Source organism: Tenrec ecaudatus, chromosome 8 (assembly GCF_050624435.1).
Source record: "Tenrec ecaudatus isolate mTenEca1 chromosome 8, mTenEca1.hap1, whole genome shotgun sequence".
In the NCBI taxonomy this organism is placed as follows: Eukaryota; Metazoa; Chordata; class Mammalia; order Afrosoricida; family Tenrecidae; genus Tenrec; species Tenrec ecaudatus.
Genome location: NC_134537.1, coordinates 120858717 through 120883256, shown reverse-complemented (window position 1 = coordinate 120883256; position 24540 = coordinate 120858717).

Sequence of the window (24540 nt, the reverse complement as noted above, 5' to 3'; positions counted from 1 at the left end):
TACATTTTAAAAATCTGATATTTCTCTACCAAGTTCCCTACATTTCTGAAGCAGGAGATATGTGGATAGATTCCCAGTTCAAAAGATGGAGGTGTTAACAGCTGCTTCGCTAACACAACTCTAGAATCTCTAGCTGCCAAGCCAGAGAGAAAAGGAAAGCGAGGTTTTTTTCCGACTGCAGCTCAGCTCATGCCTCGATCGAGATTCTACGATCTACAGTGCTTCACTTCTAGGGGTTATTTTAAAATCCAGTTAGGGTTCTTTGGCCAAAACCAAGGGAACTCAACTCTGTCTGATTAAAAAACAAACAAACTCTTTCTAATGAAAAGTTCACAGAAATTAAGAAAAGTTTAATGACAACACTTAAAATAATGAGCTTTCAGAAGCTCCTACAATATGAACTGAAGCTCTTTATATTTGGGGAAAAAGGCCATAGCCCTATGATATTCACACAATCTACATGTTCTCATTTTTTTGTGCTATCTTATTTTCCTTTTCAGAGCTTTTTAACCTGCTGAAAACTCTTTGGGAACAAGATGCAGAGAATAAGAATATGCAAAATTTACAGCCTGTAAGGATAGTCAAAGTCTGTCCTTACTGATATGAGAAAAGCAAAGATTCTCTCAGTTGGATCTAAGAAGACATGGACACCTCAGGTTAAACATAGCTAACGCCAAACTTAGTGTATTCTTAACTCCTTACTCTATTATTGTTCATTTTTTTCTCCTACCATGTTTTTCATCAATTCTTATTCCCTCATCTCTTAATATTTAAGTTATTTAATAGATTTCCCATAGAAATCTTGAGACGTTTTAAAATTCCTCTGCTATAAATATCAATATCCACCCCTACAAGTCATCCAGGATTGAATCTCCCTCCAAATAATTTCTGAAGACCTTCTACCTTTTGTATTCTTACTTCCATTGCCCTTGTCCAGATATTCTGCACTTTCCTCCAGAGACAGCTATGTATTTGCTTTAGAATCTTCCATGGAATGTTGTGCATTGCTTAGCAAATAATATATACTAGTTACATATGTGAGTAAATACATTTATTCCTGGTTTATAAATAGCACAAAAGCATAAATTATATTTGCCTTGCTCACTGTTGTGTTCACAATGCCTAAACAAGGCCTGGCACATAGCCTGTTCCCAATATATATTGAGAATAAATGAATATGTAAGTGAACACCCCTGTGCAGGACTTCGTATCTCTTATAGAATCCCATTGTGTCTACATATGACATCTCTTTAGTTTTGATATGAATTTTTATATCAAAAAGGAATTATAAAAGACATTGATATGGAAGCATGTTTTAATTAGCAAAGTGATATTTGTGTACACTTATTTGGAATGTTTCACAATGGGAAATCAGGCATTCTGTTGAGATGTTGGCTCAAAGGGGAAGCAAATATTGAAAATTTCCTTTGTTGAATTTTCTGTTTGATTCTTATGGAGTTTTTAATCTGTATAGCAAGAAGGGTCTCTCTGCAAAGAGAGCACTGTGTGCACTGAGACAGGTGCAGACGAGGCAAGAACGCAATCTAGGCACGGAGAGAAAGAAAGAAGCGCTGACAGACACTTCCTTCCCTTGACTGTACTTCTACAAAATGCTTCTCTTTCACATACTCCCACAAATTATTAGTTCAACATAACTATCATAAAATTTCAGAGAAGAAGAGGTAAGAATATTCAGAACCAAGCATATTCCATTGTTATCCTTTAGGCTGAGTCTACTCTGATTTAATTAAATTCAAATAAGTATCTTTCCATTCCTTGGGACTTGGTAGGAGGAGTCCACTGCACTTGAAAAGTCACAAAACAGTCATTAGATGTTAATAACTAAGAGCTGCTCCAACCTCTGCTGGTTTCAAATGAGGGGACCAGAGGCATAAAGCTCCATAGGGCATTACTAATTTCCTGAGGCACTCAGCTGCTGAAAATGAATTCCTCAAATAATAGTTTCCTTTTCCAAAATTTAACTGGATCAGATATTTTTAGTTTAAAAGTCCTAATGAGACTCTGCAGGAACATGCACAGCACGGGGGATTCCTGTACAATAAATCACTGGAGGTGTGCCACCTTACGGCTGTAAATTTGAATAAATATCTTTGGTGATTTATAGCAGATGTTTTTTCACTTAGCTGCAGCCCACCAAAGCGCAATCTAGGAGCAAGCTACATGAGAGTTTGAACTACTTCTGTGTCAACCTGTGCTGTCTGGAGAACAGCTAGCAGTGTATTGTGAGGGTAGATGCTCAATAAAAGTTTGGGGTGGACTAATGAAAGTGCTATCAAAAGACAATGTGTACTTATCTGGCCAATTCTATAAACACGGGCAATAGTAAGTGGATTTTAAGTCTTCAAGCGCAAGGAATAGGAAAAAATCTGTGTTAAAGAGAATTGCATGTGCCTTGCTAAATGCTTAATGGGGCTAGAAAGCATTGAGTAGATGCTTGAAGAAGAACATAGTGATCTAAAAAGTCTTGCACATAAAATAGTTTGTTTGAAATAGATGGATTTCCAAAAGGTATGTTCAATTATCATGCTCATTTACTATTTGTACTAAGCTGTTTACTCTCAGCCCTAACTCAGTGCCTATGGGCTTGAGCTAAATAAATGCACATCGAAGGAGTGCGCATTTGGTCAAATTCAGTGCAGCGCAGTTCAGAGTTTACTTTGACGTGTAGAGATGGGTTGCTTTACGTTTTTACCCCTGATTCAAAGGGCTCTCGCATGTCACCTTCTTCATGACCGAAGGCTTCATGGAAAGAGTACTGGATGAATAATGGGCCAGAAGTCAGGGGCTGTGACATTTGTTGTTTTCATTACTTCTAAGTTGAGGGTCATGGCAGCACTTAGCTCATAAATTTATTGTTAGGGGATTAATACACATAAAATAGAGCCTTGTCCGCTACATGAGGCCTCAAAGAATGGCATGCATGGTCATTGTGTTGCTGCTGCTCTTGGGTGTCATAGCCTCCGTTTCTGAGACAGCTGAGGGTCAAGTCAGCTCTAAGGCTGTGCTAATCTAGACTAATAACTTCTTAAAGAAGACAAAGTCTATGTGTCTTGTCTCACTTACTTGCTTTATTGCACTAGATCATGTGGATAGTTTTACAGAGATTGGAGTATTTTTTAAGCTAGAAAGTGATGGTGACCCAGTAAGACCTATACTGGTCAAAGAAGTAGAGACAGGATGCAAACAAGATGGATGCTTGACGGTGTTCATGACCGCACAGTTCAAAATAGCAAGGAACTGGAAACAGCCCAAAGGCCCATCAAGAGAAGACTGGATAAAGAATCTGGTACATACATACAATGGGATACGATACATCCCTATAAACAGGGATGGAACCGCAAAACATCTCAGGACATGGATGGACCTAGAAACCATTTGCTGAGTGAAGTTAGTGAATCACAAAAGGACAAATATTATGTGGGCCCACCACTATAAGGATTAACACCACACCAAAGACGGGCTTCTGTCCTCAGGTTTCTGTCCTCAGGTAATCTAAGCTGGTCTCACAAGCAGTGAGCTAGTGAGCCTGCCTAGAATCCGTAAACCACATACTACCCCCTCATTTTTTATCTTAAAAGCCACTTTGAGAGAGGAGGCCTCACCTCAGTTTATTTCTGTTTCTTGGCATGGAGGGGAAGGAGAAGACTGATCGGTTCTGCCATATGACATTGTTTTATGGCCACACCAAATCAACAGCCTCTCCTACAGGAGTGATCTGCAAATCCCACTGGAAACTGAAGTCAAGAGATGAGGGAGTGGGACAAGCTTGTTTCAAAGACGGTGATTACACATCTGTTGCTGGGTAAACTGGGTAGGGCAACCTGCCATTGAGAAAAACACTTGACATTGCTTATATAGACCCTAAGGAAAGAATATGCCCAATAACATGTTCCTGTTGGACACTTTTGATGACCTTGTTTCCCCAGGCTGAATGCTACAGACAAGTGGAATGTTAGATCTCTCTTTTCAAGTTGTACAGCACCCTTTGTAGGTCACACTAGAATGACCTGATTTGGAAACTCCATTCAGAAAACTGGACTTTACCTTAAACTTAAGGCAGAAACACCCTAGTGTGAAAAGAAGCAGACAATAGCTATCTCAAGGTTATGGAAGGGAGGTCTTGGAAGTTGGTTCAGGTCTTTTCCTTTGAGGGTGCCGATGTATAATGGCCCAGGACTATCATGTATTTACTATCTTTATTTACTGTTTATTTTTTGATGACATGTGTTAGTTTGGCAGGCCTGACTCTGTCTTTATACATGAGTGTTATTGAAAGTTTTGCCCGATCCCCAACCTTCACTGTTTTTGTGAATAGTAGAGAGTCACTTATTCTTTTAATATGTGCACATCAATAATTCATGTATTATTATCTAAAAAGCCAGCCTATCATTTCATCTCTCAACTGTGTTTTCAATAATCTACCACTCCTCCAACTGCTAATACTATTCATAGAATCACCTTATGCACAATAGAGATGATTTAAAATGCTATCCAGTAAAATGATAATGCCATCTCCAAAATGAACCAGAGACATACATAAACCATGTATATAGGAATGTAATTTGGGATCACACTTTATCTTCACCCTATATCTCAGAACATTAGTTCCTATAACATCACCCTACTCAAAGCGTGGCCTGCCCTGATGGAGAAATCACTGAAAATATGGGTATCTTAGAAAGTTGTGGTGAATAAATGAGAGGGTACCCAGATATTAGAAAGAATGGTTACTGGAGTGTAAAAGGGTTTGTCTCCAAACATGCATCGATCTAGGTGAGACATCAACTAAGTCCATGCATATGAAGCACACCAGCCTGTTTGATCCAAGGATTATAAATAATAATAAGATCCAAGTCCAGTGTAGGGAATGGTAACAGAACTTAAATTCTGAACACCCTGTTAGCAGAAGGCTATAGAGGATAGCAGACTCCGCAAATCCCCTTGCAGGGTTCCCACAAGAATTAAGCCTCTGCTCCTGGTCCAGATATATGATAGGCTCGCTTTCAGACAGAGAGCCGTGTACAGTCAATTATGGCAGATGCGGTTGGGTTAAAATATAACACCTTATCATTTGCTCTTTCTTTTGATCCATTTTAAAGTTGTTTCAGTCAATCATATTTTATACTTTCTTTTCATTTGAGACTTTTCTGTGTTTTCATTTAATTGCCATTGGTTTTATTTTTGTTTTATATAGGTTTTAATTTCTGTACATGAAATCCAGGATAGATAAATTTATGGACTCTGTAATAAGATGAAGAATTGCCTAGGGACACAACAGTGGAGGCTGGGAGGATCTGATGAGCTAACAGCTTTAAGAGAAATAAGAAAATGATCTGAAATTGATGGTGCTGATGAGTGCACAACTCTTCTTAACATTCTTGAGCTATTGCATGATATGTAAATTATATGCCAATTTTCAAAAAAGGAAAAGAATTACAATAGGATGAAACAAAAGCAACTCACAATTCTACTTAAAAGGAAATTGACTTGAAAGTAACATTTGGGTTGGACCTTTACTGTGCAAGAACACTTGCGAAGCACAGAAGAAAATGGAGTGGGAATGCATATGGATAAGGCATGTTAGGGAAGGTAAAAAGCTTGTGCAAAGGCACATAGGCGAGAAAGAGTAGTTTTTTAGAACTACAGAAACTAGAACAGACCGGGGAAAACAAAAACATCTGTTGGTAGATTAGAAGAAAGATTACAAAGGCAGAGAAACAAATGGGTTAGAAGATGTTGACAATCATTCAAGCAGCAGCCAAATAAAGGAGAATCTTTGAACTGGGTTCAATGACAGAGTTGGAAAAGACAAAAAAGTGTGAACAATTACATATGGAAGGGACAATGTCACAGACTACAGTAGAGTTTATTGTAGTCTACTGAGTACATATGGGGTGAACAGAGAGAACAAGAATCAAGAGAGGTAATAGGAGAGCTTCACAGACTTTTTTGTTTGTTTGTTTAGCATATGATGGGACGGAGTTAATGTTTGTTTGACACATGTTGAGCTTGTATTGGGTTCATGAAAGGTGAACCCCCCCCCCCTTTCCCTTCAAGCTATAGCCCTTTCCCAGCCTTTTCATTCATGCATTCATTCACCCATTCATTCTTCTATTTATTTCAGTTCAGACCCCCAAATCTCCACCTAATGTAGTTTCTCACATCTTAACATGATATTCCAATAACTAAAGCAGTGTTCTCTTTTAGACCTTGTTCTACATGCTCTTTTGTACAAGTTGAAGTATAGATATGCAGTAAATCTTCACTGGAAGAAAGAGTCTCATCTTTCTCCCTGGGAGTGACTGGTGGGTTATTATCCAAACTAGGACATTTTCAAATGCAGAAGGGCCATTATTCATAAGTGAAGTGGGATTTACTTCTGTTGAGACTATCCTGAACAAATTAGAGTGTTTGGTCACCAGTGAGTTCAGAAATTGTCGAATCTGGATGTCGTCCCAGAACAGACAAGCATATACTTAGAAATGGTGGGGCCACCCTGAGAGAAGCTTGAGTGGTGGTGGAAGAAAGCCAAATGAAGCACAGAGTCTGACAAGTCAAGTGTAGCAAAACTGCTGGTTGGGGTGAAACAGGGTATGCACTAAGGGGTCAACCTTATTCGGGCAGTTAAAATACACCGAGGAAAAGAATGGCAGGCCAGACAGACAGCACAATGTTTCCCAGGCATCTAGGTTAAAACTGCTTACCAGGTGAGACTCCAAGTACCAATGACCAAAAACCCAAATCCTGATTTTTTACAAAGGTGACCCTGGATTAGAAGTTCATGATTTGAAAACAAATAATGTCTCCTATACTTAGTAAATTGCTAAAATGTCAAGTACAAGAAGGCTGTATTTATTTATTTTGTATCATAGAAAAATGCAAGTGAAAATTAATAGATTTTTTTCAAAAACATTTTGAAGCCCATTCTGCATGGGAGCCCTTGGGGCATAGCAGTTACTGGTTTCACTGTGGTCCTCCAAATCAGTAGTTCAAAACCACCAACTGCTCCCAGGGAGAAAGATAGGGTTTCTACTCCTGGAACCAGTTGACACTCTCAGAAACCCACAGGGCTCTCTACCATTTGGCGTATACTGGAGGGCAGTGAGAGAGTCCTGTACATTGGAATTCTAATGGGAAAAGGAAGAGGGGCTCAGCCTATGTCATCTCTTTATCAGAGCCATGCTATAAATAAGAAGAAAGCAAACAGATAATAACAATAATGAAAAAATATTTTAATGTTAAACATCTTCTGATGTCTAAAATCAATGAACAGGTTTTGTTCGGTGCTAGCCTGAGTTATAAATATATTTTCATTTTATATTTGTTATATTCACAGTGTCTCTTGTAGAAGACATGAACACTTGCTTGATAACATATATTTTAAATTTAATGTTATTTCTTTCAACTTTTAAGTAGGAGTGAGAATATTGAAGGAAGAATTAAAAACATTTATCAATGTGTGTTAAAATTACCCTAAAATTTTCTTGACCATAATGATATTTGTAGTACCTATCCAATTTGCAACTTCCAAAGATTAAATTTTTGCAGGGGATATTGGAAATTTACAGTACTCATGAGGTTACAGTCTTTTGAGGGTATTTTTTAGAGAGCCTAAGAGACACTTCATTATCTTTTTTAAAAAAGCATAATATAAGTGAATTCTATAAAAATGATTTTAATGTTGCAATATGTTGTTCTTGTTGCTTTGATTGTTATAGAAAATGTTTTTGTTTTGTTTTTATTTTGTTTTGAAAAAGTATAGTAGAGTTATATGTAATTGTTTCTCCTTCAGAGAATGTGATAGAAATCTATAGACTGTTAAAGATAAAGGCATTCTTTGAAAGAATCTGTTTAATTTCACCACATCTACCTAGCTGCAATGTATAATTTCTATATGATTGTTATATAACTTTAAAAAGTGCCAAAAATATTTACTGAGCTACAAAAGAGGTGGCTGCTGTTTCTATTGAGTGAATGGAATAAGAAAAGCAGACATATGAGGTGAAGCATTGAAAGAGAGTGGAGAATTTTGATAAAATATCTCAAATATCGCATTTAAAGCTGTCTGTTTTCCCATATATTTTACAACAATCCCAGAGGAAAGAACACAAATGTACATTAAGAATTGAGCTTAGATGGAGATATCAATTTCCTTCATTTTTGCTTTATAGCCTTAATGGTTGAAGTGTAGGATATAAACGGGTTAAGTTCTCAAAGTAATATTGGCCTAACATTTTTTTCTGATTATAACAGAGACAAAATATAGACAAAAGTCTCCCCTATGAAGACATGTTGGAGTTGTCTGGATTTATTTATTTTGTCCTTGTTTTACTCTAATAGATCATTACTGCTGTAAACAATGAGGGGAGGGGGGTTTGAACAGATGGAGGGATCAGGTAAATAAACTATCCTAGAGTTAATTGGAAGTGCACATGGGGCAAAATAAAATTAACTTTTCAGTAAATGTAAGGTGGTTATTAAATGCCATTAACTTATTGAGATTGTTGCTATTGTTAAGTGCCATCTCGTCAGCTCTGACTCTGAGGAACCTCCTGTAAAATAGGAGGAAACAGGGCCACCTGTGACTAAGCCCACTGCTGCAGCCACAGTGTCAATGCACCTTGTTGAGAACCTTCTTGTTTTTGCTGCCCTCTACGTCACCAAACATGACGTCCTACTCCATGGACATTTTTCCTGACATGTCCAAAGTAAGTTGGACTAGGTCTCCTCAACTTTGCCTCTAGGGGGCCTTCTGACTACTCTCAAGACATCTGTTTGTTCTGGTAGCAGTCCTCGGTGCTTTCAATATCTTTCACCAGCACCACAATTCAAATGAATCCATTCCTCGTAGGTCTTCCTTATTCTGTGTCCAACTTTGACATGCATGTGAGAATTGAAAACAGCCGGGCTTGGATCAGACACATCTTAGGTCTAAAAGTAACCTCGGTGCTGAAGTTGTAATCCACACTGAAGGTACAGTCCTGATTTTGAAAGCAAGTACTCCTCGCTTTTAGCAAGCAAGATTGTTTCATCTGCAGATCATAAATTATTACTACGCCTTCCTCCAATCCTGATGTGACATTCTTCTTCATATAATATGAAGCTTCTCTGATTATTTGGTCAGCATTCAGATTGAATAAGTTTGGTTAAAGGATTCAACCCTGACACACCTCTTTCTTGATTGCAAACCATGCAGTGTGCTCTTGTTCTATTGCACAACTGCCCCTTGAACTGTGTATAGGTTCTAGACACTGAGCATGATACCCTGTTCTGGGATTCCTCTTCTTCTCAAGGCTAGCTATAAGTCACAATGAATCATATTTTTGAGTAACATTGCATAGTCAATAAATACGAATCCAGCCTGAACTTCAGGAATCACTTTGTCAATGTACTGCTGCAACCATTGTGGGATTATCTTTAGCAAAATTTTGCTGGCATGTAATATTAGGAATCTTGTTCTATATAATTTGAGCATTCAGATGGGTCAATTTTTTTTAGAATGGGTAAAAATATGGATCTCTTCCAGTCAGTTGGCCAGGTAACTGTCTTTTAAATTTACTGGAATGGAGAAATGAATGTTCCCAATGCTCTCTTAGCTTATTGAAACATTTTCATTGGTATTCCATCAATTCCTGCTTATTTTTAGCACATGTTCTATCTATTTAGTAGGAGCCCTGATGGTGTAGTTGGTATGTGTTAGTCAGCTAATGTCAGAAAAAAGATGGAGCATTCTACTCCCTTGATGAGTTACAGTCTCAGACTGTAATTGACTCAATGACAGCTACTTTGGCTTTTGACTTTGATATCCATTTTATGCCATCCACACACTATTAAGTACATTTGAGTTCATTATTTAAGATATGTACCTCAATGCGAGTCTTCATTTTTCCCTCATCCTCTATTTTATCAAGTATAAAGCTCTTCTCAAGAGATTGGCCCTGACTGGTAACTTTCCCGGAGTAGAGCATTCTGGTTATACTTCCTCCAACCTGATTTCGGCATGTTTCTGGAAGTTCATGGTATATTACATTTATTATCCTTCTCCCACATCATAATTCAAATGAAACAATCTTTTTCCTGCCATCTTTTCTCATTGTCCAATTTCCGCATATGCCGGAGTCCATTGACAACACCAAGGTTTGGGACAGGAGAACTTGCACTTCAGCACTTGCCCAATGCAAATTGACTTCTTGACCACCACTTATGAGTGTTGATTATTGAGCCAACTACAATGAAATCCTTTACAATTTAAATTTTTATCAATATGATGTTATCTTTTGGTTCAATTGCAAAATTTTTATTTCCTTAATGTTGAAATGGAATACATACTGTTAACTGTAATGTTTGAGCTTCAAGTGCTTCAAGTCCCATTGCCTTTCAACAAGCAATATTGTGTCATCTCAATATCTCAAGTTGTCAATCCTTACTCAAATCCTGATGTATTATTATTGACAGCCTGCCTTTGTAAATCTAGTTCCCTGGATAATGTATCCAGCATACAGACTGAATGATCTGTATGAAGGGATGAGGGTGAGGGGAAGGGCTATCGTTGGCACGCCATTTCTCACTTTAAACCATGCAAAACCTCATGTTCTCTTCAAAAAACTGGCTCTTGGTTCAACTACATGTTATGCATTAAAAATTAAGGATTCTAGAAAGCTTAATTGGATACAACCTAAGATGAAATTCTCAAATCTATTCTACTAGGGAAATTTAGTTGGGGAACCTGTGTAAACTGAACTCAAGACATATATGTTTTCAATAAAGTGTAGCCAACGACTGAAGAGCAATAATACAAAAACGAGCCTCCCTAAATTCATTCTCACAATTCCAAATATAAAAACAATAGGTACAAAGAGATAAGGGATGGAACCTGGTAAACACAAGACTCCTTCTGTTTCCTCTACTGCCTTCAATGGCCTCTGAGAACTCGGAGTGGTCTCCCTCTAGAAGTAGATTTGCTATCAGTCAACAGATATTTATTGTGCATGTATGACAGACAAGAAAACATTTTCCTTAGGCTTTACAACATGTTTGAACTCCATTTGCAGTTTTTTTTCCTTGTTTTTAGTTCTTCTGAGGGGTCAGTTGGTTCTCTTTAAAAGCTTCCACATCTATCGATGAAAATGTTTCACATAAACTCATGAGTAATTTTTCTTAGTTTCTCCTAGTGACTGAGGCAATTTCCGTGTAAGAAAGCATAATGTATCTGATGAGTTCAATCGCCGTCTGCTGCTGATGATGGTGCGACGTCGGTACTAAGCTTGCTGTTCCCCTTCCTGCTGCCACTCAGTGTGCGTCAGCTACAGACCTGCGGGATGGTGGGTCGTCTGAGAATAGAGACGTCTCGGTCACTGAAGCAGTGGGGTCCCGAATGCACTGGGTAGAATGGTGCTGTGACCTTTTGATTCCTCAACTTGCCAAAGACACTTGATATCCTGTGACAAAGACAACCATCCGCACTGCAATACAAAAGCATCTCTCTGTACAAACTGATCTGTCCGGTTTTGCTCTTTCAGTTTTTTAATTTGTCAAACCTATCGGTTCACTGTCTCTTCTGGCTTCATGTGCATTGGAAGACAAGCACGGGGCAAGCTTGTCAGGATAGCCGTTTCCCCTTTCAGAGGGATATTTTTGTCTTCCTGAAGCTCATCACTCTTAGGAAGGCTTAGTTCACAGAAGATGCCAACTTGCATGTGGACCTTGGTACAGGGGGGCCGTGAGAATGGTCTCACTTCTCACTCTCGTTTTTCAAAGGATGTCCTGGCGTTTAGTAGAAAGAAAGGAAAAAACAAGGTCAGAAGCATGAGACATGCCCTTCAGGTAGGTTCCATCTGCTGGAAAAAATAAGACACGGATCAAATAATTCCAGCACAAATATGGATGAGCCAACAGTGCTGTGATCCCTGGCCATGGCCAAGTGGTCAGTTTCAAGTCTGATCTAAGAGGTAGGATTCTGAGCAGAGGATTTCGGGGAAAATATGATATTTCTTCTTTCTTCACATACTTTCCCCTTGACGCCAAAGGGGGGGGGATTTACTAATCTGAATACTGAGAACACATAATCTTCAATGCATCAGTGGCTGTTGAGTAGATTCCAACTCGTGGCAACTTCCTCCGTGTCAGAGTAGAACTGAACCCACTAGCCATGTCCAGTGACTGATTTTTCTGAAAGGTTACAAGGTGTACATTTTGCAATGCATCCAAGTGGCCTCTAGCCTCCAATATTTACAACTATAAGCTGAGCTTCCTAATCAACACTGAGTCTCATTCACTAACAAAAATGACAACTTGACATGCAAGCCACCCCGCCTTCTCTTTCAATTCCCGAGTGCGTGTGAGAGAGTCTGACTTTCCTTTGCTGAGAACTCAGAGCATTTTTCTTTATGTGAGAAGCAGTCAACCATTTATTTCCATCCTCGTTGTCCTTTCTCTGAAGTCACCGGGCAAGCACCTCTTCAGTTGGCCGACTCAGCGAACCTGTCCCCTTCTCTTGCTTTGACGTCTCAGCAGTGAACAGTGAAGTCCGGTCAACCAACTGGACTCCCGAGACTGGGGGAACTACTTTCTATTCATGAGTAGGGAGTGAGAAGCTTCCCTGATGTACACATGTGAACAATAACTGTAATGTCTTTGTACCAGTCTCTTTCATAAATAAAGCTTCTGAGCCCTTACCATTTGGACTTATTTTTTGATTAATCTTATATCAAGGTACTAAAAGAAAGAATAAAACCTGCGTATATAAATTAATTTGAGGAGATTGTTATCCAAAATGTATTTATTTCTGGGAAAATGTAATGTTCTCTTCCTAAAAAAAAATTATTACTAATGAGGAATCTTAACTAAACTCAATTTTTAAAATTAGCCATTATTAGAAATATCTTTTAATTTTGCATATGAGGAAATGACTTCCTCTGGCCACACAAGGAGAATACAACTTCACACCAGTCGAAGGCTGATTTCCATAAAGCAGGGATGAGCCAAGCCTCCATCCTCAAACCTTCTTTACCTTATTCTGACATCAACCATCCTTTCAGATGCTGGTTTGCTCATTGCAATGGCCACACAGAACACACAGACAATAGCCATGATCACGGGGCTTTATTAGGAATGTTAACAGATTGCAACAAGTCAGAATTAGAAAACATTCAAAATACAGCATCTTTTCTCAGCCCTGCCAGCAGATACTTGGTCCCTTGCGCTCAGCCATGCTTGGGCCTATGAACATTCCTCTAGTGCTGATACGTGTCCGTAGGGCTCATCACTCTGCAAGTCAAACTCTGAGTGCAACTTTACTGTGTGCACTCACTTTACTCACTTCCGGAGCTGGGAAGCTGGAGCTCTGTCTCATAGTCTCTGTGACTCACAGTCTCTCTTTCTTTTAGTCTCAATGCCATTCTTCTGCTGCCTCTGCACACACATTTCTTGGAGGTCCTTGCTTCTGCATGTTCCTGCTTCTGAAATGACTTAAGCTATACGCACTGGGATGGCCATACTGACCCCTCCCCACATTAGAATCCTTTACACCTTATTTGAAAGTTCCCACCTAGTCAGTTGATGGGAGTTACAAAGACTACAGATAGAACTGCCCTGCAAGTATGTTCGTTCCACAGAAGCATCAATGAACCCAAAGTAGATGCCCTAAGTGGCTTAGAACAGCAAACATTTTCTTCCTTCTCACACTCAGTAAATTTCACACACACACAAAAACAAGTATTTCATGGAGCAAGTGTCTTATGGAATGTGTCTTTTTCATAAACTTCACTCTATGCTCCTGTTATTAAAGGAGATTTTCAGATCACTATAAATACTTATTCTATCCAAATATTAAATTCTGCTTCAGAAATAAGTTGCTCCAAAGAAAAGTATGCCTATTTCCTAAAAGAATAATGTCTTTCCCAGCAGAAACTCAAAGTACACTTTAAGAACTTTGTATAATAAAAATGTCCATTGTCTTTAAATTTATCTACAAGTTCAGTGAAATTCCGATCTACACCCCAAAGAATTTTTCATCTAATTTGACAAGCTGAATGTAAAATGTATGTGGAAGGGCACCAGGCCCCACAAGGCGGGGGTTAATCACAAGAGGTGACAAAGCTTACTGTAAAGCCAAACTAATTAAGATAGCACGAGATTTTCTCAGAACGAGGAAAAATTGGTCAAGGAAGCAGAATGGATATTCTAGAAACAAATACACCCGTATGAAGCCCAGTGGTAATAAAGGGCATAAGAACACTTAGTACTAAATAGAAATGAAAAGAACTTGGATTCCTACTTCAAGTTCTTTATGCATGTAATTTATGCTAGATTAAAACTTAAAAATTAAAGACAGCAAACTTTTCAATTATATTTTAAGGGGATATCTTGATTAGCTTCAGGTAAGATAATATTTTCCAAAGAAGAGTCACAACAGTACTGACAAAAAAAGAGAATGATGGATAATTCTACTACATTAAAATAGCTTGTAATCAAAGAAACCATTACAAAGTGAATAAACAAGTCTATGGAAAGGGAGAATATTTTTGGGAAATAAACATAAGATATGAAGAATCTATAATGAACTCCTATGAATGAATTTCAAAATGGATTAACCATTGAGAGAGAAATATTGGCAGGGATTACTCAGAAGAGGAAGTTCAATTAGTACAAACATTTACACACCTTCAAGCTCAATATTAATCTGTAAAATGAAAATTAACCTGTAAAATGTAAGACAGCATTTCCCATCCTCCTGATTGCCATGCATTACTAAATAGCAGAATGCACAAGCGATTTAACTTTTATGTCCTAGTCTTTGCATTCCAAAGATGAGGGTGTTTTTTTTACCCATGTTTTCCTCAGTCTCATCTATTATTGTACATTCTTTGGAATTAGAAAAACTTACCTTTTCCATTACATTCTTTCTTCTCGCCCTTATATCAGTTTCTAATGGATTTAGCAGGAAACAGGCATTTCTGCTCAACTTGTACAAACTTGTGGAAACATTAAAGGAATGGAAATGGAAATTTCAGACCACCAGATGTCTTTATGCATAAACATAAATAATACTGCCATGAAATTGACTCCAGCCTACCTTTTAAGTAGGAAAACACTCTCCTTTAATCCACGACGGGTAATTATGGATGATTCATTGGCTACTAATTTGCTGAAAACTCAATTCAGAAAATGCTAACAATACATATATTAAGCATTAAGTTAGCACATGACATTTAATAGAAATCTGTTCTCTCTTATTCTTTTCTTCTAAGGAAGTCTTTAAACTGTGTTTTCTAATCAGTATAATGAGCTTTTTTGAATTTATGAAATATGAGGCCCCTTTCAACTCTGAAGTTTCATCTCTGTGTTTTCACTCTTAAGGACTATTTACTCCTATCAAGACCGATTATAGCGTTATTATGGTCTCTTTCTCCCCACCTCACCCCCAACCCCCTGATTCTTTGTTTCACCGAGCCTCCCCTTTCCTTCCCAGTTTTTCCTCTCTATTTCTCTCTCTCTTGCCCTCAAGATTGATCTGGTTCTCTCTCTCTCTCTCTTTCTCTCACTTTATTGCTCTTTTGTTCACTCCAAAAAAATCTTTAATGTAGAAATTCTTCTAACTTTCTGAAAAATATTTCTTCACCATACAGAAAGGTACTTCTAAGTCTCACCTATACATATTAATATGTTTTAATCAAATATGTGTGTACCATATTTATCACAATTATTTCCATATTATTACAACCTAAAATAGGTGAGTGTGGATGGTAAAAAGACATTGTCAGGTGATCCCAAGAAACCTTCCTTGAACTTCACTTGCATTTCTGTTTCTCTCCCTGGGCAGTCATCTGGTGCAATTTTAGCTCTTGTCTGTCCTTGAGCAGGTCACTGACCCCTACCTAAGGTGCTGACTCCAGATGCTGGCAAAACTGCCTCTTCTTGTGGTGACAAAGAAACTCTGAATTCCAGGCAGAGAGAGGGAGAATAGCTTCCTCTCTAACACACCCGCACTCCATCATCTGGACAGAAAGCTAGTTCTGCATCTATAAGCATCTCTATCTTTTGTGGACAAAGAGGACTGCCAAGTTCAGGCCTGCTCTGGGTAACCCAAGAAGCTTACTCTCAGCCCAAGGACCATGTGCCAAACAGACTCCTCCCTGTGCACGTCACAACTTCATGTTGCCCTTAGTTCTGCCCCCATTGCAACTTTTCATCCCCACTTGTCCTAAAATCAATTTCCAATGTGGAATGTTCTCTCTAATGTTAATTAGAGACAAGGACTAATAAAGGAGACAGAGGAGGAAGTGGTCAGGGGAGGGAAAGCCCACATGTTAAAAAATGCCCACTGTCTTAGAGAACCAAGTAAAAGTGTCGGAGAAGTCCAGGGATATGCGTGCTCAGAGGTGTCTCTGAAAGATGACTGGTCCATCAGGAAATGCTCTCTGATGGAGTGTGTGTGATGAAGATGAAGAAGGGAAGACGAAAACTTTAAAGAGTGTTTCTAAAACACTTGGTTTTGTAAAGTAAATAAGATAAAGCAACTTTGGCAGAGCAAATGGTGCTGTTTCTTTTTTTAAGGGTTGCAAATACTAGATTACAGTTAAACAAGAGGGAAAAGACAAAGACGGGAAAAGCAAACCATTATGTTGTGTTAGTCAATAACAAAGGGGCAAACATTGCATGAGTTTCTCCACTGCTAGAAGGAGAAACACCAGTGAAATCTCAGAGACCAATTCCCAAACAAAGGAGTGGAGTGTCTGCCTACTTGCTGTGAACCGTACATCACAGCTTTATGTGCACTTCAGAAGACACGCTTGGGAAGATGAGACCTCACATCGGCTGAGGTCACTCCTTTAAGAGGGAGGGACAGGAAGATGACCACTCACTTGATTTTCTACCACATGGAGAAAAGGCTGCCAGGATCAACAGGCTCTCTGCAGGAAGGAGAGGAGAACCTTACTGGAAAATCAAGTTAAGACCAAAGGAGGGCAGCCTCCACATCTCAGAGGAGGCCCTGCTACTTCTGTTGGTGGGGATGGTGGGTAAATGGGGAGGAGCGACCGCACAAAGGGAAGAGAAAACCCGGTTCTACATTCTTCGGTAGACACTTCGAAAATGTTTCTACCCAACCAGCTGGGAACCATGCCATGAACTCAGCACCGTGATGGCCTGAGATGCTGCTTTCCAGAACGTGGAATCCCCCAAGGGCCACACCAGGAGGACTTGACGTGGAGACCTAACTGCATGAACTGGGCCCTGCCTCAAAACTAACTGCACCCTTGGGCTTAAGACTGAAATACCCTGATGGGAGAGGAAGCCAAGGAGGGCCACCTTAAGATTGTGGAAATGGTGCCTGTTAGATCTCGGGTGAGACCTTGCTTTCATGAGGGTCCAATGAAAGGGGACCCAGAACCACCATATATTTAGCACCTCAATGCTCCCCTTTCATTAATATGACAGGTATTAATATTATAGGCAAAGATCTTCCCTTTTAAGAGATGATACAGGGAATATTTTCCTAGTACCAACCCCCATGCTCAGTGAAAACAGAGCTCAGTCAATTAATAAATCCATCTGCAAAAAGCAACAGCTCATGGACTGCAGTTCACAGTTCCGCTATATTCTCACAAACTCCTCATAGGTACCTTAAATTATATGACATTGGATTAATTATTGATGCTATCAATGAAATTGCCTTATACCCCCAGGGCATTATTGACAATGTTTTTTTTTTGGGGGGGCGGTGTTTCTGGGTTTTTCTGTTTGTTTATGTTGTTGTCGTTGTTGGGTTTTGGTTTCATCATAATATGACCAAGAAAGTCAACCCGAGTTATTCATAACCTGCGGACAAGCAGAGGAGTCTGGGTCTCCCTCTACCGCCATTCTAGTCCTACTCTGAGGACAGTTAGTTTTCATAACATGGCCCAGCTGAACACTTGCCTTCAGAAACAGATCCCCGAAGAAGGGCGCTACAGCAAAGTGTGGTGAAGAAAGAAGACGGTGCCCAGCTATCAATCGGAACAGTGCCTGGCGTCTGAAAGGCTTGTACTCCAACATGGAGCCATCTAAGTAAGGCATCAATTAAGTCCACAGCAGAGAAGCTCGCCAGCCTGGGTGATGTAAATATGGCAATAGCAATATCCAAATATGGTGAAAGGAAAGCTAACAGTTTAAATTGTGAACACTTGAAATATAGACGGCTGTGGAGGACAGTGGGAGCCCCAAATCCATCTGCAGAGTGTCTAGCCAGATTGAGCCTTGGGCATATCCCATCTAGCCACAGGAGAGGGCCTTGACCAGCTTTACTGTCAGACAGAGATTATTGTACACTTGATGATAGCGGGTCAAACGTGGTGTAATATGATATTTGGTCAGTTGATCTCCCTCTTCACCCAACTTGAATTTTCTCTAGGCTTAAATGTGTCTCCTGTTCCACAACAGAAACTTCTTCTCTGGCTTTTTAAATATTGGTGGTGGTGTTTTCTTTTTTAGTATTTCTTTTTCTTTTTATCTTTATATTACTATTATTATTTTCTTATTTTTGTGTTTATTATTTCTGCTAAGTTTCCCAGTGTATGAACCACAGACATAGTGGATGCATAGAGGCAATAACTGATGCAATGGTTTATGGGGGACGGAAATGGGAAGGGTGAGGGGATTTGGGGAGAAAATATGTAATGCAGGAGCAGAGAGGGGGCACTAGAACTGATTGTGATAATGTATATAAAACTCTGTTTAAAAGTGATCTATCTATGGAAGGGTATGATATGTAATATCAAGAAAACTACTAAAAAATAAAGAAGAAAGAAACCAAAGTTGACCAATGTTTACCATGGGTGAAGGAGAAAGCAATTTTGCTTAGGAGACATGAAATGTATGTTAATGGTGGTGTAATAATTTGGAAAAACATATCAATAATGGTTGCGCAACATGAAGGATATAATCAATGGCACTGATCTCTACATATGGAAGTTGTTGAATTGGAGACTTTTAGTATGCATATATTTTACTCTGTATATATATGTTTCCACATTTTAAAAAGCACATAAATAACAAGGAGTACAAGGAATAAGACAGTGTTCTAAAATTGATTGCGGTAATGATTGTACATCTCTTCTTGATTTGATTAAATTCTATGACAGTGGATGAAGCATCAATAAACTGTTGAAAAGAACAACAAGTGCTTCAGAAGGATCTGCTCGATCAATTATATCCAAGGCAGAGGGGTGAGCCCGGAGTTATGAAGGTATGGCAACTGAATTTTGAGATGCCAAAGGGATAATTTTGATAGATTTTCTCAAAGGGAAAAATCCAATCACAGAAGTTGTTTGTTTTGTTTTGTTTTCTTTCACCCTATGTTTATCTATATAAGATAGGTCGGACAAATAATCCCAAGGAGGAAACAAGCAGGACCAGTAGTTTGGGGGGACATAGAAATTGAGAGTCAGGGAGGGGGAGTGGATAGTCAACAAGCTCAGGGATAAGGGAACAGCAAGAGATCTAAAATTAAAATGAGGAACTGATGCCAGGGGCTTAGGTGGAGAGCAAATCTTTTAAGAATGATGAGGGCAGTGAATGTACAAATGTGCTTTACACAACTGATGTATGTATAGATTGTGATAAGAGTTGTATGAGCCCCTAATAAAATAATTTTTTAAAAAGATATCTAAAATTGATCATTGAGAGGGTTTATAATGCTTGGTGGGGTTCAATCAAGTGCAATGTATGTGAAAGGAATTGCTGAGAGCCAAATGAAGGGTAGGCATAATAGTTGAATAGGAGGAAGGTGAAAGGAAATAGATAAAAGAAATAGGAGGCAAAGCTCTTTATAGAGGTATAGCTATTGGCATGTATATGTGTAAATACATTAATTTATAATGAAAGGGATAGAAGCCAAAGTACATATATTTATAACTTAAGTATTAAGATAGCAGACAGACTTTGGGCCTCTACTCAAGGACTCCCTTAAGACAAGAAAACTTTGTTCTCACAACCTGGCATTCTTTAATATTAACCTCCCCAACATGATCGCTGAAGACAAAATGGGTACATAAGTGAATGTGGTGAAGAGAGCAAATGTTGCCCAGCTATCAAAAGATATATCGTCTGGGGTCTTAAAGGCTTGAAGATAAACAAGCAGCCAACTAGCAGAGAAGCAAATAAGCCCACGTGGAAGAAGCACACCGGCCTGTGTGATCTTGAGGTGTCGATAGGATCAGGTATCAGGTATCAAAAGATCCAAACCAAACAATTATATCGATGTGAAGGAGGGGGTTTGGAGTGGAGACTCAAAGCCCATCTGTAGACAATTGCATATCACCCCACAAAATGGTTTTAAGGAAGGGATGATTCAACCAAGGTGCAATATAGCACCAACAAGACATACATCTTTCTTCCAGTTTTGAATGCTTCCTCCCCCCACTACCACGTTCCAGTTCTATCTTACAAATCAGGCTAAACCGGAGAACACACACTGGTACCAGTAAGAGCTCTGGACACATGGAATTCAGGACAGATATATGGATTGTGATAAGAGCTGTACGAGCCCCCAATAAAATGATTAAAAGAAAATTGAAAATTTGATTGGTGGGAAAAGACTAGGAAAGTTGTGTCAGTGTTATGTTTTGTTCATCAGGATGATACACCTGCTCGTGCCTCGATGGTGGCAAAGGCGGTGCGAGGACAACTTCACTGGAAAGCCTTCCTGACTCCACCCACCATCCAGCCTGTCCCTTCGGATTTCCTTTTGTTCCCCGAACTAGAGAGTACCTAAAGGAACAGGATTGGAGTCCCGCAACGATGCTATGAGTAAAACGAAGAGCACAGACTTCTCCAGGAAGAGTTTTTCACACTGCCACCGGGTCAATTCTGACTCGCCGTCACTCTGTAGGACAGAGAGAACCGCCCCTGCGGGTTCCCTGAATTGGCGCTCTGTACAGTAGTAGAAAGGCTCACTGCAACCCTTGTGATTAGCTGCCCGTGTGTGACCCACGACCCTCCCTGGCTTAGAAATAAGGGAAGACCAGTCCCCGAGCTCTAGATGTATATGAAGGCTTTCTCAAGAAACAATAGGCTCACAATTTTATATTTTTGTTTAACAAATACTTTATCATCTTGCAGCAATATTTTACTTACCTGTATATAAATTTATATAATACATAGGTATATCCTTTTTGTCATTTTGAGGAAATTAATATTTATGTAACAGTGTATTTAATAATGATTGCCATACTAAATTTTAAGCTCCATAATATGGGATACTATTCTTCTTATTCACTGCCGCATAGACAGAATTAGCATATAGTTGGCATATCGTTTCCTAGGGCTGGTGCTGCTGTGACAGAATACCGGCAGATGGGAGGCTTCTAAGAGGGGGGAGTGTACAGTGGTGACATGTTCAACTGCTAACCAAAAGGTCAGAGGTTCAAACTCTCCAACTTTCCACAGGTAAAAGATGGGGCAGTCTGCCTCTGTAATGACCGCAGCCTTGGAATCCCGTGGGGCAGCTCTGCTCTAGGCGTTGGAACGAACTCCTCAACAACAGAGTTTGTGTCGCTTTCTGAGAGGTTTATTGCTATATGTTTCTGGAGGTTGTCAGTCTGAATTCATAATGTTGGTCCTTTCTTGTGTCTTGCAACTAGCAGTATCTCAGGTTTTTCTTAACCTATAAATGAAGTTTTATATGACTTTACATGTCTTTCCTCTTAGTGTCTTAGTGTCTCTTCTCCTCATCTATTAAGATACCATCCAAATGAGATGAGACCCTACCCTCCTGCAACATCACTTCATGTTATTTAAGAACATCTTGAAGGCCTTGTTGCCAAAGCAAAGTCAAGTTCAAAGGTACCGGGGTTAAGAGTCCAAAAACCCCTTTTGGGAAGCGCAGTTCAACCCATAACAATTTGCACAACAATATATTTAGTTAAAATTGCATTTTAAAATCAATAGCAAACAAGCCATAAGAAGGAAACTCAGATGCATATTGCCTACTTATAGAAAGAGAGCAGCTGGGAGACTTCCCTTGGGTTAATGGAGTATCTGCTAGCGATTCATCTGCATGTTTAGTTTGGGGGTGGTTATGAATTGAATTGTGTCCCTCTCCTGACTCCTCCCCCAAAATTCTTTTTGGAACCTTAACCCTAAACCTGAGGCTGGAATCTTATTCAGAAACAGGGTGCTCTTTATTATATTGACACTACCAGTGTGGGACGTGTTTTAACACGATCACTTTTGAGTTAGACAGGAGCAAGAACAAAGAGAGGAAAGAGAGCTGTACATACATGAAAGTCCCCAAGGAACTGAAGAGTGCCAAGACTGCAGAGTCAGACAGAGACAGCGCTATCTTTCCTCATAACCAACTAGACGCAAAGCCCTCCCCTGGAGTAAGTGCTATTTACGACAGGTGACTTTCTGAATTGTGAGGAAATACATTTCTATTCTTTAAAGCCACCCTCTGGTGGCATTGTTTTTCCAGCACCTTTAGGAAACTTTGACAGTTGCTGAAATCAAATGTTGCTGATAATTTACCTTGTGGGTGGGTCATTGTTGACACGGAAAATATCTCAATTTACTGACATTTCTGAAATTGTCATGCGTCATTCTGAAAATGGATATATTTTCTTCTGAGTAACATGTTCCTGAAGAAAGGGCAAGATGCATTCCCGTTAGTCTGATGGATGCCTTGAATGACAGTTAAAATGATTAGATCCGGCAAAAAATGTAAGAGAATATTTCATAAGTTTTTGATGTCATTACTTTTTATTGTTTGTGGAAAAACTGGACCTGATCTCTTCTGGGCCCTGTGGCAGCTTTCAGCTTGGTTAGCGAATGCGGTAGCTTCCCCAAAGCAGGTTACCCTTACCATTACACGGACCATTTCCAACTGAGTTGACCAAAAACCACCTCAACAATTCTTTGGAGAACTCTTGAGCTTCTTGGAAAGGATTATGCAAGCCAATAGTTTCATTTGTTTAATTTTGTTTCCTGTACTTCTAGGAATTATAACAAAAATTCTGCATGAAATCACTAGACAAGGATTGTATTCTTCACTGGTAATATCGACACTCAACGACAGATACATATTGGCGCTAGTAAACTGCTTGCAAGGTATTAAAATCAATTATATGGAAAATATAATAATCTGAATTTAAAACACATAGAGAATGACAAAAATAAGAACAATGAATACAGTATATATTCTTCAAGGAAAAGTTATAAATGTGGATTTAAATCACAGATATAAAGACATTTTTATTTATTTTTCTATCTCTAAGCCACTAATATAAATGTCAAAGACTCCGCATCTTAAATTCTCATTCTGATTGTTTTTATCTTTGTTTGCCTGAAGAATTTGAAAGCCACTGTTTACCTGTTTTAAAGCATCAAGATCATGGTGGGCGGGTTGGGTTGAATGAAATGAGGGTGGTTCCTCTGATAAGTTATAGCGACTCTCCACTGCATGCAGCTTGGACATTTTCAACAGAAGTTTATAAGGCCTAGGAAACTTCTATCTAGCAAACTTCTTAGACAGTGACCCAGCAGCACCACAGGGAGGAGCAGAATAGTGAGGAGCAGTTATAAAGTGTGGAGGACTCCACTTTGGGGATTGGTAGGCTGTGCCATCTTGCTGAGTATAGGAGGGAGGCATCTCATATGCAAGAGGAATCCCAGAACCATCGAGAAGAAAGAGCCAATAGCAGAGTGCGTGCAGGATTCCTGCCTAAAGTGACAGAGGAGGCACCAGAAGCTGCTGTACTGAGACCATAGACAGAGCAGAAAAGTTGAGCCAGCACAGTCTGGCCGAGGGGTGGGAGGGCACCATGGTCCATCGAGGCAGAGACCAAGGAGCCATGTAACTGAGAGGCTGAGGACCAGCGACATACATTCCAGCATGACTGATACGAGGCACTGGGGACCAGAAAATTGTACTCTTAACACTTTTTTACTGGTTGGCTTGCATAGAAAATCCCCATAACCATATTTTCTAGGAGCTCTGTGTGGGTGACCACTACAAGGCATTATCAAACCTAACAGAATGTACAACGTCATGGGAAGGATAGTTAGTACCTGAATAGGTAAAGGAAAATGGAGAGTGGGGGCATGTTTGACCTTTGTCTTGTGGCAATTGGCCTTGGGCTGGTGTGGATTTGACTTTTCCTTCTCCTTGGTACAGAGGAACCTTGGTGGCATAGTGGTTACTCATTGGTCTGTGAACCACAAGGTTGGTTGTGAAAACACCAAATGAGCCCTGTGAGAAAGACAGGTCTTTCTACTCCCATAACCAGTTACAGTCTCAGGAACCTACAGATGCAGTTCAACCCTATAGGGGCATTATGAGTCAGTACTGACTTGATGGCTGGGAGTTTTTGTTTTTGTATTTGTATAGCTAGAGGAGATAAGAATGGGCTTCAATATCATTTCCTCAAACTACCATTATCTATCATTTATTTATATATAATTTACAATATTTTACCATCTTTATCAATAATTTTTTCTGTGTTTACTACTCATCTATACCAGTAATATGTGGTATAAATTTATTTG